The sequence below is a fragment of the Chelonia mydas genome, chromosome 1 (genome assembly GCF_015237465.2).
Source record: "Chelonia mydas isolate rCheMyd1 chromosome 1, rCheMyd1.pri.v2, whole genome shotgun sequence".
NCBI classification, from domain to species: Eukaryota; Metazoa; Chordata; order Testudines; family Cheloniidae; genus Chelonia; species Chelonia mydas.
In genome coordinates, this window is record NC_057849.1 from 18,065,524 (window position 1) to 18,077,652 (window position 12,129).

A 12,129-nucleotide genomic window follows, 5' to 3' on the forward strand; every position below is an offset into this window, starting at 1 on the left:
TCCTCCCACCAGCTCTTTGTTGGCTAGCAGAATGGACTCGTCAGTACCTCTTGCCTTTGGCTCGTGTTGAGAGAGGCATCCTCTTGGGATGGTGATATTTGGAAGAAGCAAGCAGAGAGCTAGGAAGCAAGTCTCCCCAGCCAGAAGGACTGGAGGGGCAGTTGTCTCCACTCCCCAGCAGGAGATAATGTGGGGAGATGTCTGCAGTTTCCCTTGTGGGAGACTTCAGGGAGCCAGCCAGCCCCACGGGAGATCATTGATCAGACTTTGCCTGCTACTCATCAGTGTGTGCTACAAGGTGTGATGGGATGTGTACCCCACACGGGCCTTCAAGGGGCTGCAAGCCCAATTAATGTTGTCTGGCTATACCTGGAGAGAGATCCAGACTTAACTGATCATGTAGCCCAGCAGGGCAGGAGCAGGCTGGTTAACATCAAGTTAAGAAGTTGAGAGTAGAGGGGTCTGCAGGGAGAGTCTACAGTCTCTCTCTGGGGGACAGAAGAGATAGGAAGCAGTCCAGGGAGGCAGCAAAGTATACGAGGGAGCAGACCTTCGCTACCAGCAACAGGGTCCCTGGGCTGGAACCCAGATTAGAGGGTGGGCCAGGGTTCCTGTATCAGCCATCAGAGGGGCGGGGGAAGCCCCTGAGGGAAGAGGTCTGTAACCCCCTTGGGGTTCACAGAACATGGACCTTTAAATCTTTTTCCGGGGGGGGGGGGGGCAGTGCTGATTGTTCCAGAAGGAGGAGGTGCTGTTGGGGAGGGAGGGGGAGCAGAAAGAGAGGGGAGAGCAAGAGGGTGTGTTTCTAGTCGGGACAGAAGAGCTTCAGCAAGCAGGCCCTCACAGAATGAAGCAGCCAAGAACCTGCCTGAAGCCTGGGAAGGACAGAGCAAAGGATCGGAGCTACCCCAGAACAGGACCCAGGAGAAGCACTGTGCCAGGGAGGAATCACCTGAGAATAACAGACTGCAGTTGGACCTAGTATCACTGGTGCCCAGAGCTGCATGGGGCTGTGAGTCCTGGGGCTGGTGACTCTGCACTGGGAAAAAGGAGGAAGGTTGTAGGTAGCTAAGTGGGGAGGTGGTCGCTCTGTGTGGCTTTGCAGAGAGCAGCAGAAGAGGGTGCCGGAGAGGTTTGTTGGGGAAAGTGTACTGGTGCTGAAGACGACCAGGACCACCCAAGACTCATCAACAGACTGGAACTCTGCCCAGGACTCCTGGACTCATTGCTTGGTGTCTGCCCTTTCAGACTGTGGTACCAGTGGGCCTGTGAGGCCTTGTGTTGAATGCAACCCTGTTTCACCGCTCCCCCCATATTTCCCCCTGTTGTTTTTCCCCTCTCATCCCTCTGTGAATAAATATTTCCCTTTCCTATATTCATTGTACTCTTCTGGGTGGTGGGTGTGTGGGGGGGTGCGTGTTCACTCTGTGGGGGGGTTAGAACAGGTGCCCCTGGGCTGGAAGGGACTTTCCCTGCTGCGTTCCTGCGTGCACCTTCTCTCGGCCAGAGCTGCCTGCAGAGCAGATTCCATCTTGGCCACGAGGACACTAAAGTTACAGGTGTAAGGCCCATGGAGCCCAGAGACAGACAGAAGACCTGCCGTAAGATCACTGGACTATACTGGGTTGGACTCTCAGTTATCCTGGGAGAGGTGGGCTAAAGTGTGACCTGGGGGAAGAGAGACACTGTAGCAATGGAGCAACGTTGGCTGGAGCATCATAGGGGCAGAGAGTCGCGACACCACATCTGGGCACAAAGAGGTGGTCCTGTGGTGAGTGAACCTATTTATAGAGGACAACAGCACAACTTGAAGGATCTAATCCTGCTTCCAGTGAAGACAGCAGCAGTCTTCTCACTAACCACAGCACATGCAAAATTAGGGCCTAGCCTAGCACTGGTCATTTAATCAAAGTTTTACTAATCAAATTGGCTACCAGCGTTAACGGATCAGTAAATAAATATGTGGTTAGATATAGTGGGTGGCTAGCATCCCTCTCTGTTCTGTTTGAAACATTCAGATTATATTTAAAAATAGGAATTTGTCAACAGTACAAACCCACTCTGAGGAAGTGCCCTGAGGACGGAAGAATCCCATGCACCGCTACAGACTAGGGACCGAATGGCTAGGCAGCAGTTCTGCAGAAAAGGACCTAGGGGTTACAGTGGACGAGAAGCTGGATATTAGTTAACAGTATGCCCTTGTTACCAAAAAGGCCAATGGCATTTTGGGATGTATAAGTAGGGGCATTGCCAGCAGATCGAGGGACGTGATCGTTCCCCTCTATTCGACACTGATGAGGCCTCATCTGGAGTACTGTGTCCAGGTTTGGGCCCCACACTAAAAGAAGGATGTGGAAAAATTGGAAAATGTCCAGCGGAGGGCAACAAAAATGATTAGGGGACTGGAACACATGACTTATGAGGAGAGGCTGAGGGAACTGGGATTGTAGTCTGCGGAAGAGAAGAATGAGGGGGGATTTGATAGTTGCTTTCAACTACCTGAAAGGGGGTTCCAAAGAGGATGAATCTAGACTGTTCTCCGTGGTAGCTGATGACAGAACAAGGAGTAATGGTCTCAAGTTGCAGTGGGGGAGGTTTAGGTTGGATATTAGGAAAAACTTTTTCACTAGGAGGGTGGTGAAACACTGGAATGCGTTACCTAGGGAGGTGGTGGAATCTCCTTCCTTAGAAGTTTTTAAGGTCAGGCGTGACAAAGCCCTGGCTGGGATAATTTAGTTGGGAATTGGTCCTGCTTTGAGCAGGGGGTTGGACTAGATGACCTCCTGAGGTCCCTTCCAACCCTGATATTCTATGATTCTATGATTTACACAGTGCTTGCAAATATAGCTTATGTAATGTTCCCTGCCCAAAAGAACTTAGGAAATGTTAACTTAAAGCTTGCATGGTTTTTAAAGATTTTTTCCCCCATTCAGTTTTCTATAGTCTGCTGCCTGGTTACGCTGTTACATTTTCTGCATCATGGATAGAAACTAAAACTCCTTGTTTTTCTGATAATTGTTACCTCTCCATTTAGATCCTTCACGGACATTGGCTTTCTGGAACTGAACTGCACTTCTAAGAGGCAGGAGATACCTGGCTTCAACTTTTCCTAGCCAATGGGCTTCCCCGTAATCTATGACCCATGATGTTTTATAATTCATTTCAGTGGGCTAGACACGCGAATATATATATATAGAAGACAGCCTCTGAGTGCCGAATTAAATCATTGTGATCAGTGTTATTACAGAGGGAAACAAATGAATTCCTTATACCAGAAAGTGGTGCCTCCCCAAAGAATGAATAAATAATAAACAATCCTGGCCATAATCTACCAGTGTAAGTGATCAGTTCTGTGAGACAGCCGCCTGTTATTTATGTTCAATAGCTATACTGCGCTGGTGATTAAAACACTGGTGTTCGCTCATCGTTCCCATTATATCTTTAAGTCAGTTTCATTTGAACGTCACTTTATATTACAACTACCCCCTACACCCCATACTTGTATTTTTTTATTTATAGGTATTTTGGTCTTCCCATTTATCGGTCCAACAGAGACTCTGCAGATTTAGGTGATTGTTTATTTATCATTTGTATTATAGAAGCACCTAGAGGCCTTAACCAAGATCAGAATCCTATTGTGTTAGATGCTGTACATATACATAGCGAGAGACAGTTCCTGCTGTAAAGGTCTTACCACCTAAATAGACAAAACTGAGAAACAGTGAAAGGAAGTATTATAATCCCCACTTGAGGCACAGAGACACTGATTGACTTGCCCAGGTAGGAACTTAGTAACAGGGTCAAGAACTAAACCCAGCTCTCCTGAGTCCCACTTTAGGGTCTCAACTCTAAGACCATCCTTCTTCTCAAAGGATCCTTCTCTCATCAGACGGACTCACAGAAAGTATGTTAAGTACTTCAGAGCTCCTCCTCCCCAATGCTGTCTGGTACACTGTGAAGGTCAAAGGAACTACTATCGCTGAGAGTGTGGTTTCCAAAGACACAAGATATGAAACAGTCTAGTGTGGCCATCTCATCCACTTATATTTAGCTAGCACTGACAAATCTGACTTTAATAGCTGTCAAGGGGACTGGATGGCACAAGGCATTAACGTGGTACAGAGCCTTACACCTCTCAGTTATGGGGTCTTATCTGGATAAGGCCAGCAGCCTCCTCAAGTTGTTACCATTGTTGGTTAAATGTGTGGGTGCCTTCAGTATAATTCTGACTGGAATTGTGTCATATGCCGTGACCAGAACTAACACCTTTGCTGACAGTCTCAGGGGAGAGGCCTTTCACGATTATTTAGATTTTGAGGTATTTGGGTTAGGGACTGTCTTTGCATTTTGCTTGTGTACAGCGCCTCGCACGATAGGGCCCCCATCCCAATTCAAAGTGTTTCCAAACTGTAAATAATGGGGAGAGAGTGAGCGAGCGTGCCTGCCTGGCCCCATGGAAGTCAATTGGAATTTCCCCTGATTCAATGGCCCAGGATTTTTCCCATAGAGTCCAAGGATTGCAGAGGCATGGAGAGCGAAGTACTCCATTTGTACAGCCTGGCATTTGTACAGTTGGAAGCACACTGACAGCGCATGAGGAGGAACAAGATGACCTAACGGCCCAATCCTGCAACCTACTGAGCATTTCCTGTGAGATGCTGAACGCCAGGCGATACTGAGGACTTGACAGACTTAGAATTTAGAAACAGGATTGGGCCCAAATCTAAAGACTTTACTTAATTTTTACTTCCTATTTACTCAGCCAAAATTCCATTCAAGTCAGTGGCATTTTTGCCTGAGTAAGGACTGACATTGAAGAAGGGCTTCTGGATTTGACCCATTCACTACAAAGCTTATAAAATAGTGTTCCTCTTTTCATCAGTTTATAGACGGATCCAAGAGAAAGTAGCAAAACTGCTCATGTTTCCCCCTTTTCTGATCAGAGGCATTTGTTAACCCTAACCCTATCACCAGAAAATGAGAAACATTACAATTAAATAGCATTATTTGATTTTAAACAGTCACACATTGTAATAACCCACCTCCTCCCCCAAAATAAATGAACAACACTCACTTTTTAATTTACCTTTTTGAAGTATCTAGGAATAACCCATCAAATACTCCTTGAAGAATGCAATTTTAACCTGGACATGTGTTAAACTCAGTCTACCTGTTGAAACATGTACACAGAAAAAGAAATTGGTCATTAAAAAAAATAATCTTAATCCTATACAAACCAAGAATTAGAAATAGCTACTTATGAGCCACCTGAGTCACATAATTCCAGTCTCCTTTGCTAACACAACTGCTTGATATGAACATTGCTGCTGGGATTACACTAGATTGAATGTTTTTGTTAAGAAGTAAATAACGTGATTGTCAGGCACACAACATGAAGTCCATTGTTCCCCGGCAGTTAATATGTTATGTGGCAAACCAAGGGTTAAGAGCAGACCTTTTCTTAAAGGATCACACACATTAAACATGGAAAAGATCAGTTAGACCATCCAGTCCATCCCATTCCACGGCCAATGGAGGACAGTTCTGTAAAGTACCCAGTGTTGGCTCCAGCCTGTGTCCTAAAAGCAATGTTGTCACCATTCCTTCCCTTAGAAGACAATTTCAGAGGTTAATAGTTCTCCCTCTTTGGAAGATTTTTTTTTCTTATATTCAGCCTAATCAAACCTTTTTAATCCAATTCCATTCACTGAGTTAGATCCCTATTTACCCACTAAGTAATTCCACTCCCTCCTTACTGGTTACACTCATTTCATCTTTGTAAATTTTGTCTCCCCTGGAGCAGTCTTTGCTGGTAACAAGGTGCCCCAAACCAAGTGTAATATTCCAAGTATGTGGCACCAGATCAAGACAGACAAGCTTTCACATCCCTTATCTGTGACAAAATGCCCCTGCAATACACAGACCAAAACTGCACTGGCCTTTTTATGTTGCCATATCACACTGCAAACTTAGTGTCCATGACTCTCTGACCACCCAAGGCGCACTGAAATGGTTCTCCTACTCCCTCCTGCGCTCTCCTCCAGCTTACATATCCTGAGTTCTCTTTCAACATTTCTCCTTCCTAAGTTATCCGTCCCTTTTGTTGGTTGGGTGCATTTAGCATTACTTCTCCCACAATCCGATACATTTTCATGTATTATTAGCCTTTGTTTGTGTCTCTTCAGATGGTTTTTAATCAACATCATTGCAGGGTCTCTATCTAACGCAATCTGAATTAATCTTGAGATCTCCTCTATCTTTGGTGCTCATTTCAGAAGAGCAGAAACAAAAGTAGAAGAGGCCATTCGTCACAAGAATGCCCCACTGAGCGATCTTGATGATAAAAGGAGCTGCGATCAACTGAGCTCTCTCCTTTGTCAGAAGCAGAGTATCTAATGTATTTATATGAGCTCCATCACCATAGTATCTGAAAGCCTCTATATTTTTAATGTGTTGATCCTCACAATACCAATCTGCGGAAAGAAAATGTTATTATCCCCATTGTACAAATGTGGAAGTGAGGTGCTTGTAGCCTGGTGGGCCAGCTTACCTCTGTTAAATTCACTGCTTTGTATTATATTCTGCTTTATTATAGTTAGCAGTAATGCAAGGAACCTACAGGCCTGCATCATGTAAGACACTAGCTTCATCAGTTAGCATAAGGCTTGAGGCCTAGGAACTTTGGCCTAGATAAATTTAGGTAACCCATAAGTTTTGGGGAACTGGAAGTAGAGTATAGGTGGGAATTTTGTTCATAATGACATCAGCCAACCACAGAAACATAAACTAATACAAGCTTCTGGAAGGTTTTGGATGGAACATCCGACCACAAGAGTGCCATGGCAACACATTGACGTATATGATAATGGGGTGAATCATAAATATACTAACCTGTCGAAGGACACCTCAACAATGGTAAGGGGAGGAAATACAAATAAGAGGCAAGAAACTCCTACTGAATATGCATTAGACATAGATAACATCAGTGTAACATATTATAAAAGTGGCATCCCAGCCTGTGGGCAGGAGGAGAGAGATGTAGCCCTCGGGAGGAGTCAGAATGATGGTCACTGGTGAAAATGAGGAAGGTGATTTTGATGAGGAAGATAATGGCTAACATTTCACATTGTTCTGCAAGGGATGGTGTGAGTATGGATATTCAGATGTACTTTCTGTATTATCTCTATCTACCTTGCTAGGTTAGAGTGTGTGTGACTTTGCTAAATATATTAATAAATTATTTATTTGTAAATATAGAAGAGTTCCTATAGTGTGAGTGTTGCACCTGTGAACATCGGGGTTCCCAACTATATAATAATCTTAATAATACTGAGTCTGATTTGGGGACAAGAACCTGTCTACCCTTGAAGTGATAACTAGAAGTTCTTATTCATAATCTATAGATCAGGCAATGCCCAATTCTTAGGCACCTCACAGCCCAGTGAAATACAGAGCCCCAGCTCTGACACACAGGCTTCCCATGCATTGTATGGAGAGATGCATCCGATGAAGTGAGCTGTAGCTCACGAAAGCTTATGCTCAAATAAACTGGTTAGTCTCTAAGGTGCCACTAGTACTCCTTTTCTTTTTGCTAATACAGACTAACACGGCTGCTACTCTGAAACCTGTATGGAGAGAGTTTTGTATCGAAGAGAGGATTCTCAGAAGCCAGCAAGTAGAGAGAGGAGCTGCCTAAGTTAGCCAGTAGGAAATCCTGAGGAAAGAGACAGGATTTGGACACCGTGGATCTGGGTCCTAACTCCCATTGATCTGGGCTAGGGAGGCACCTATCTTTGCTTGCAATTCTCAGTCATGAGCCCTCTCCTGGAGTTAGGCACCAATGCCTGGTCAGCCCTTCCTCATGGAAAACCAGAGCGACACTCCCCAACCCATTATAGCGAATGGCTCAGTGGTCAGGATGCTCTGCTGGGAAGTAGGTGACCTGTTTTTAAATCCTCACTCTGCCTGATTTGGAGCAGGGACTTGAACCCAGAACTCCCACTTTATAGGAGTGTGCTGTAACCATGGGACTATTGGCTATTCCGGAGTGGGTCTCTCACAGCATCTCCTGTTGGAGCTGTTCTACTCTTTAAAAATAATTAAATATTCACTGGGCTGCAGAGAGAAAAAGTGAAAGATTGACTCTCTGGCCTGGTGGTTTGGGCACTCACTTGAGAGAGCAGGGTTCCCAAACCCTGCTCCAAATCAGGCACAATGGAGATTTAGACTCAGGTCTCCCAAATCCCAGGTGAGTGGGCACCTATGGGGATTTAGATTCATGCAGAAATTGACCAGTCCTTTGGAGAGCGTAAGTGGTGCTTAAATGCTTTCGTTAATCTAGACTTGAGGAACTTGCCCAACACCACAGAGGATATTTGTGGCAGCACGTAGACTTGAACCTGGGTCTTGTAAGTCCTAAGATACAGTCTTAGATACTACCTCTCTCCACCAGCCAGCAGTGTGTAAGAGTTCACACTTACACGAATCAGGAACACTTACTGTCCATGGTGACAGCATCATGTTGTGCTGATACTACGAGAGAAGAAGCATTTGAGAGGATGCAGGATAACCTTAGAAATCATGGGGTGGGTGTGGCCCCTAACAGTGACTACAGAAAAATGTCCTTTCAGGTACAGGGCAAAAGGCTGAGAATTAAATTTCTACAGCAATCTTTTTATGTTTGGTTGTATTCTTGCAGAAATGTTAACTGAAGCTTCTTAATCAGCTCTGAAATATTCTTGGAAACTCCAAGATCACATGCAGCTTAATAAGAACCAGCAGGGAAAAAAACCCATGCAAGCCAAAAAAAGAACCAGCCATTTCAAGAAGCATCAACTATGACAGAAAAAGAAATCATGGGTTAAGAGAGAGAATAACAGAGCATGGAGAGAATTAAAAAGAGCAGTGCCTGAATACTATTAGAGGGTGTTTGCAGAACCCAATTTCACAAATGAATTTTTTTAAACACAACCACAATTAATCTGAATTGTAATAGCATCTGCCCTCTTCAATAACACACTAAGCATTGAAAGACACATAGGACACCACATTTACGAACAATATCACCACCCAAATGGGGAAATGATTATGCATGTCTTTTTCCTCTAAACTTGCAAATGAGGCCTAGCTAGAGCTGAACTCTCTTTGAATCACTAAAAATAAGCATAAGAAACTTCATCTAAATCCATCACTGCTGCAATTTAATACTACATAGCACTTCAGTATAACATAATTAGCAAATGTATTGCAATAATTTATTTGGGGTTTAAAAAGCCTGAACAATCAGGACCTTACAGCAAAATGGGAAGCTATGAGCCAGACACATTCTTCTGGCTCATATTAATTCAGTTATTTTACCTTTGGCGCACATTCATCTACCCATACAATGTGAATGCTCCATAGAGAAGGCTGCTGAATATTGAACCTTTGGCTCAATTTGAAATATGAAGGCTGATGCATAGCAGCAATAATACTTCCATTTGCATTATTATGATTAACATCCCTCTGAATAGGAAGCATCCAGCAATATTAATTACAGAAACAGTGAGATTCAAATTGTCATAAATCATTATACAGCATATGATAAGCTCCCCAAAACCTTATCGAAAACTAATTTTGCATGACTTTTGAAGTTGTTCCCCTATGAATTTCTACCTCATTTTCATGAGGCTTTTTAACTAGTGGCTGTTGACAAGACGGTAATAATACTTTGAACCTGATTAACACATTCTATGCAGTGAAGAAAGCTTTTACAAGGATGGATGAATTTAAAAGTGATCCTGCATTGAAGATTTATTTTCCAACAGGTACCCACTTATGTCCTATTGGACAGCAGGAAGAATGGCCTGTGGTTAAGGAAGTGGATTGGGACTCAGGCAATCTGGTTTCAATTCAGTGCTCTGCCACAGACTTCCTCTGTGACTCTGGGCATGTCATTTAACATCTTTATGCATCAGTGGGCCATCTCATCACAGAGGTGGTTTCCATCAGGTCAGAAGTGAAGCATATTGGAAAGGGGTGTTTGCAGAGTGAACATCTGCACCATGGAGTCCTACATGCTGTAGCTGTTCTGCAGCTATGGGACTTCAAACACATGGTATTTCCCATCTATCAGGAGTACCAAATTAATTGGAAATTTTAAAATAGGGGGAAACTTGATTTGATGTTTCTCCACTAAAAAGGGACAGATCCTATCACCTTTACACACACACTGAGTAGTACCTTACTGAGCGAGATTGAGCTAGCCCTAAATAGTCCTTACTGTTCACCAACTACAGAACATCTAATCCATTGCACATATGCACTGGTTGTGCCAGGAATCAGGACCTGCAGCAGATCCAGTCTCTAGGCAACCTAAGGAGCACAGCTGGCCTGTAGTAGGCTGCCTGACTGGTGGGAAGAATCAGCAGAGACCAGCTCTTAAGCCCAGTAACAGCTGGTGGCTTCTCTAAGCATTTGCCTGTGGCTGCAATAGCTCTTGCTTGGCCCCAGCCTTGCCTCACTCCAGGTAACCTGGTTCTGACTCTTGGCTCTGTGAACTGACACTTGCTCCAACCGCTAGGTATGACCCCTGCCCATCTCCCAGTCTCTGACAGATTGCGTGAAATGACTACAAATCAATCAACCAGCATTTCTCTAATCATTACCATTTGTTTCACAAATATTCTTACCAAGGCTGGTAATTGTCATTGATAAATCAAAACAAGCAACCTTGACATTTGGTGCATTGGCTTTCATTTGTAACAGATGTATTATGCCATGATTTATTTTGACTTACTGCATTGTACCCTGCAGAGCATCCAAAAATATAAATGGTTTCATTATCAGTGTTTTGAAAACAGTGTGTCCTGCGTCAGGGATCACACCAAAGGGAGGGTAATTCCTTGCCAGCTCTGCTCTTTAATCCAGACTAAATATTTAACGAAATATTTCCAAAAGCATCTCTATTCAAGCTGTGACTGAGGGAGACTAGATAGTACAGAATATTGGAAATGGCTTACAGAGGTAGTCACTGCTAGACTTCCATGTCTCTATTAACACAAAGTGGTATCATCCGGGTGGGGAGCTCAGAGCAGGGGTGCAGGAGGGGTGTGGAGTGTGGCAGGGGGCTCAGAGCAGGGGGTTGGGGAACAGGGAGGGGTGCGGAGTGCAGGAGAGGGCTCGGGGAGGGGTTCAGGTTGCGGGCTCTGACCCGGCGCCACTGGCTCCGGGGTGGCAGTGGTGTGCACCGGGGCCAGGGCAGGCTCCCTGCCTGCCTGCCCTGGCCCCGCGCCGCTCCCGGAAGCGGCCAGCACCACGTCCCTGGGGCTCCTGGGGGAGGGGAGGCAGAGGGCTCCATGCACTGCCCTCGCCTGTGGGTACCTCCCACAAAGCTCCCATTGGCTGGGAACGGGGAACCACGGCCAATGGGAGCTTCGGGGGAGGTACCCACAGGCGAGGGCAGCATGCGGAGGCCTCTGCCCCACCGCCCCCAAGGGGCCGCAGGGATGCCCGCAGAGCCACGGGTGTGGCAATCCCGCAGGCCAGATCCAAAGCCCTGACAGGCCGGATCTGGCCCGTGGGCCATAGGTTGCCCGCTCCTCAGCAGCCATGGTAAGGGGGCCAAGGATTTGGAGACCGATCCGTTTTCACATGTCTACAAGAGGTCTCCTCTCCACAAGCAAAGACTGAGACACACTGGGGATAGGGTCTACACTCCTTCTGCTCACCAGACCACACACATCTTGTGGATAAGAAGACTCCTTGTTGTTTTTGTGGATACAGACTAACCCGGCTACCCCCGATACTTGCTGACTTCCGTGACAGCTGCTGGTCCTCAGCACTTTTGAGAATCAGGCCACTTCTACGCAGGGCCTAAATATGGATTTAGGAGACTAACTTTAGGCCCGCAAGTATGAATATTTTGGCCTTAGTCCTTACACTTGTTGAGCCAGCACTAAAGTTCACTCTGTTCAGCAAAGCATTTCAGCACATTTTCTGCCCCGGCCCAGCGCCACTCCCGGAAGCGGCCGGCACCACGTCCCTGCGGCTCCTGCGGGAGGGGAGGCTTAACTCCATCCCGCCCCAGCAAAATCATTAAGCACCTACTTCCCTTTAAGCATGTGCTGAAGTCCTATTGAAGTCAACGAC

General features: G+C 45.5%; 1 protein-coding gene across 1 annotated transcript in view; it reads right to left on the reverse strand.

Annotated features, from left to right (window-relative positions):
- The window catches only part of TENM4 (teneurin transmembrane protein 4), a 1,747,045-nt gene that overhangs the window by 516,891 nt on the left and 1,218,025 nt on the right, over positions 1-12,129 (reverse strand). The window contains exon 6 of the mRNA XM_043528206.1: positions 5,087-5,170. The gene's annotated coding sequence lies outside the window, so the exon portion shown is untranslated. The remainder of the gene's footprint in view (positions 1-5,086; positions 5,171-12,129) is intronic.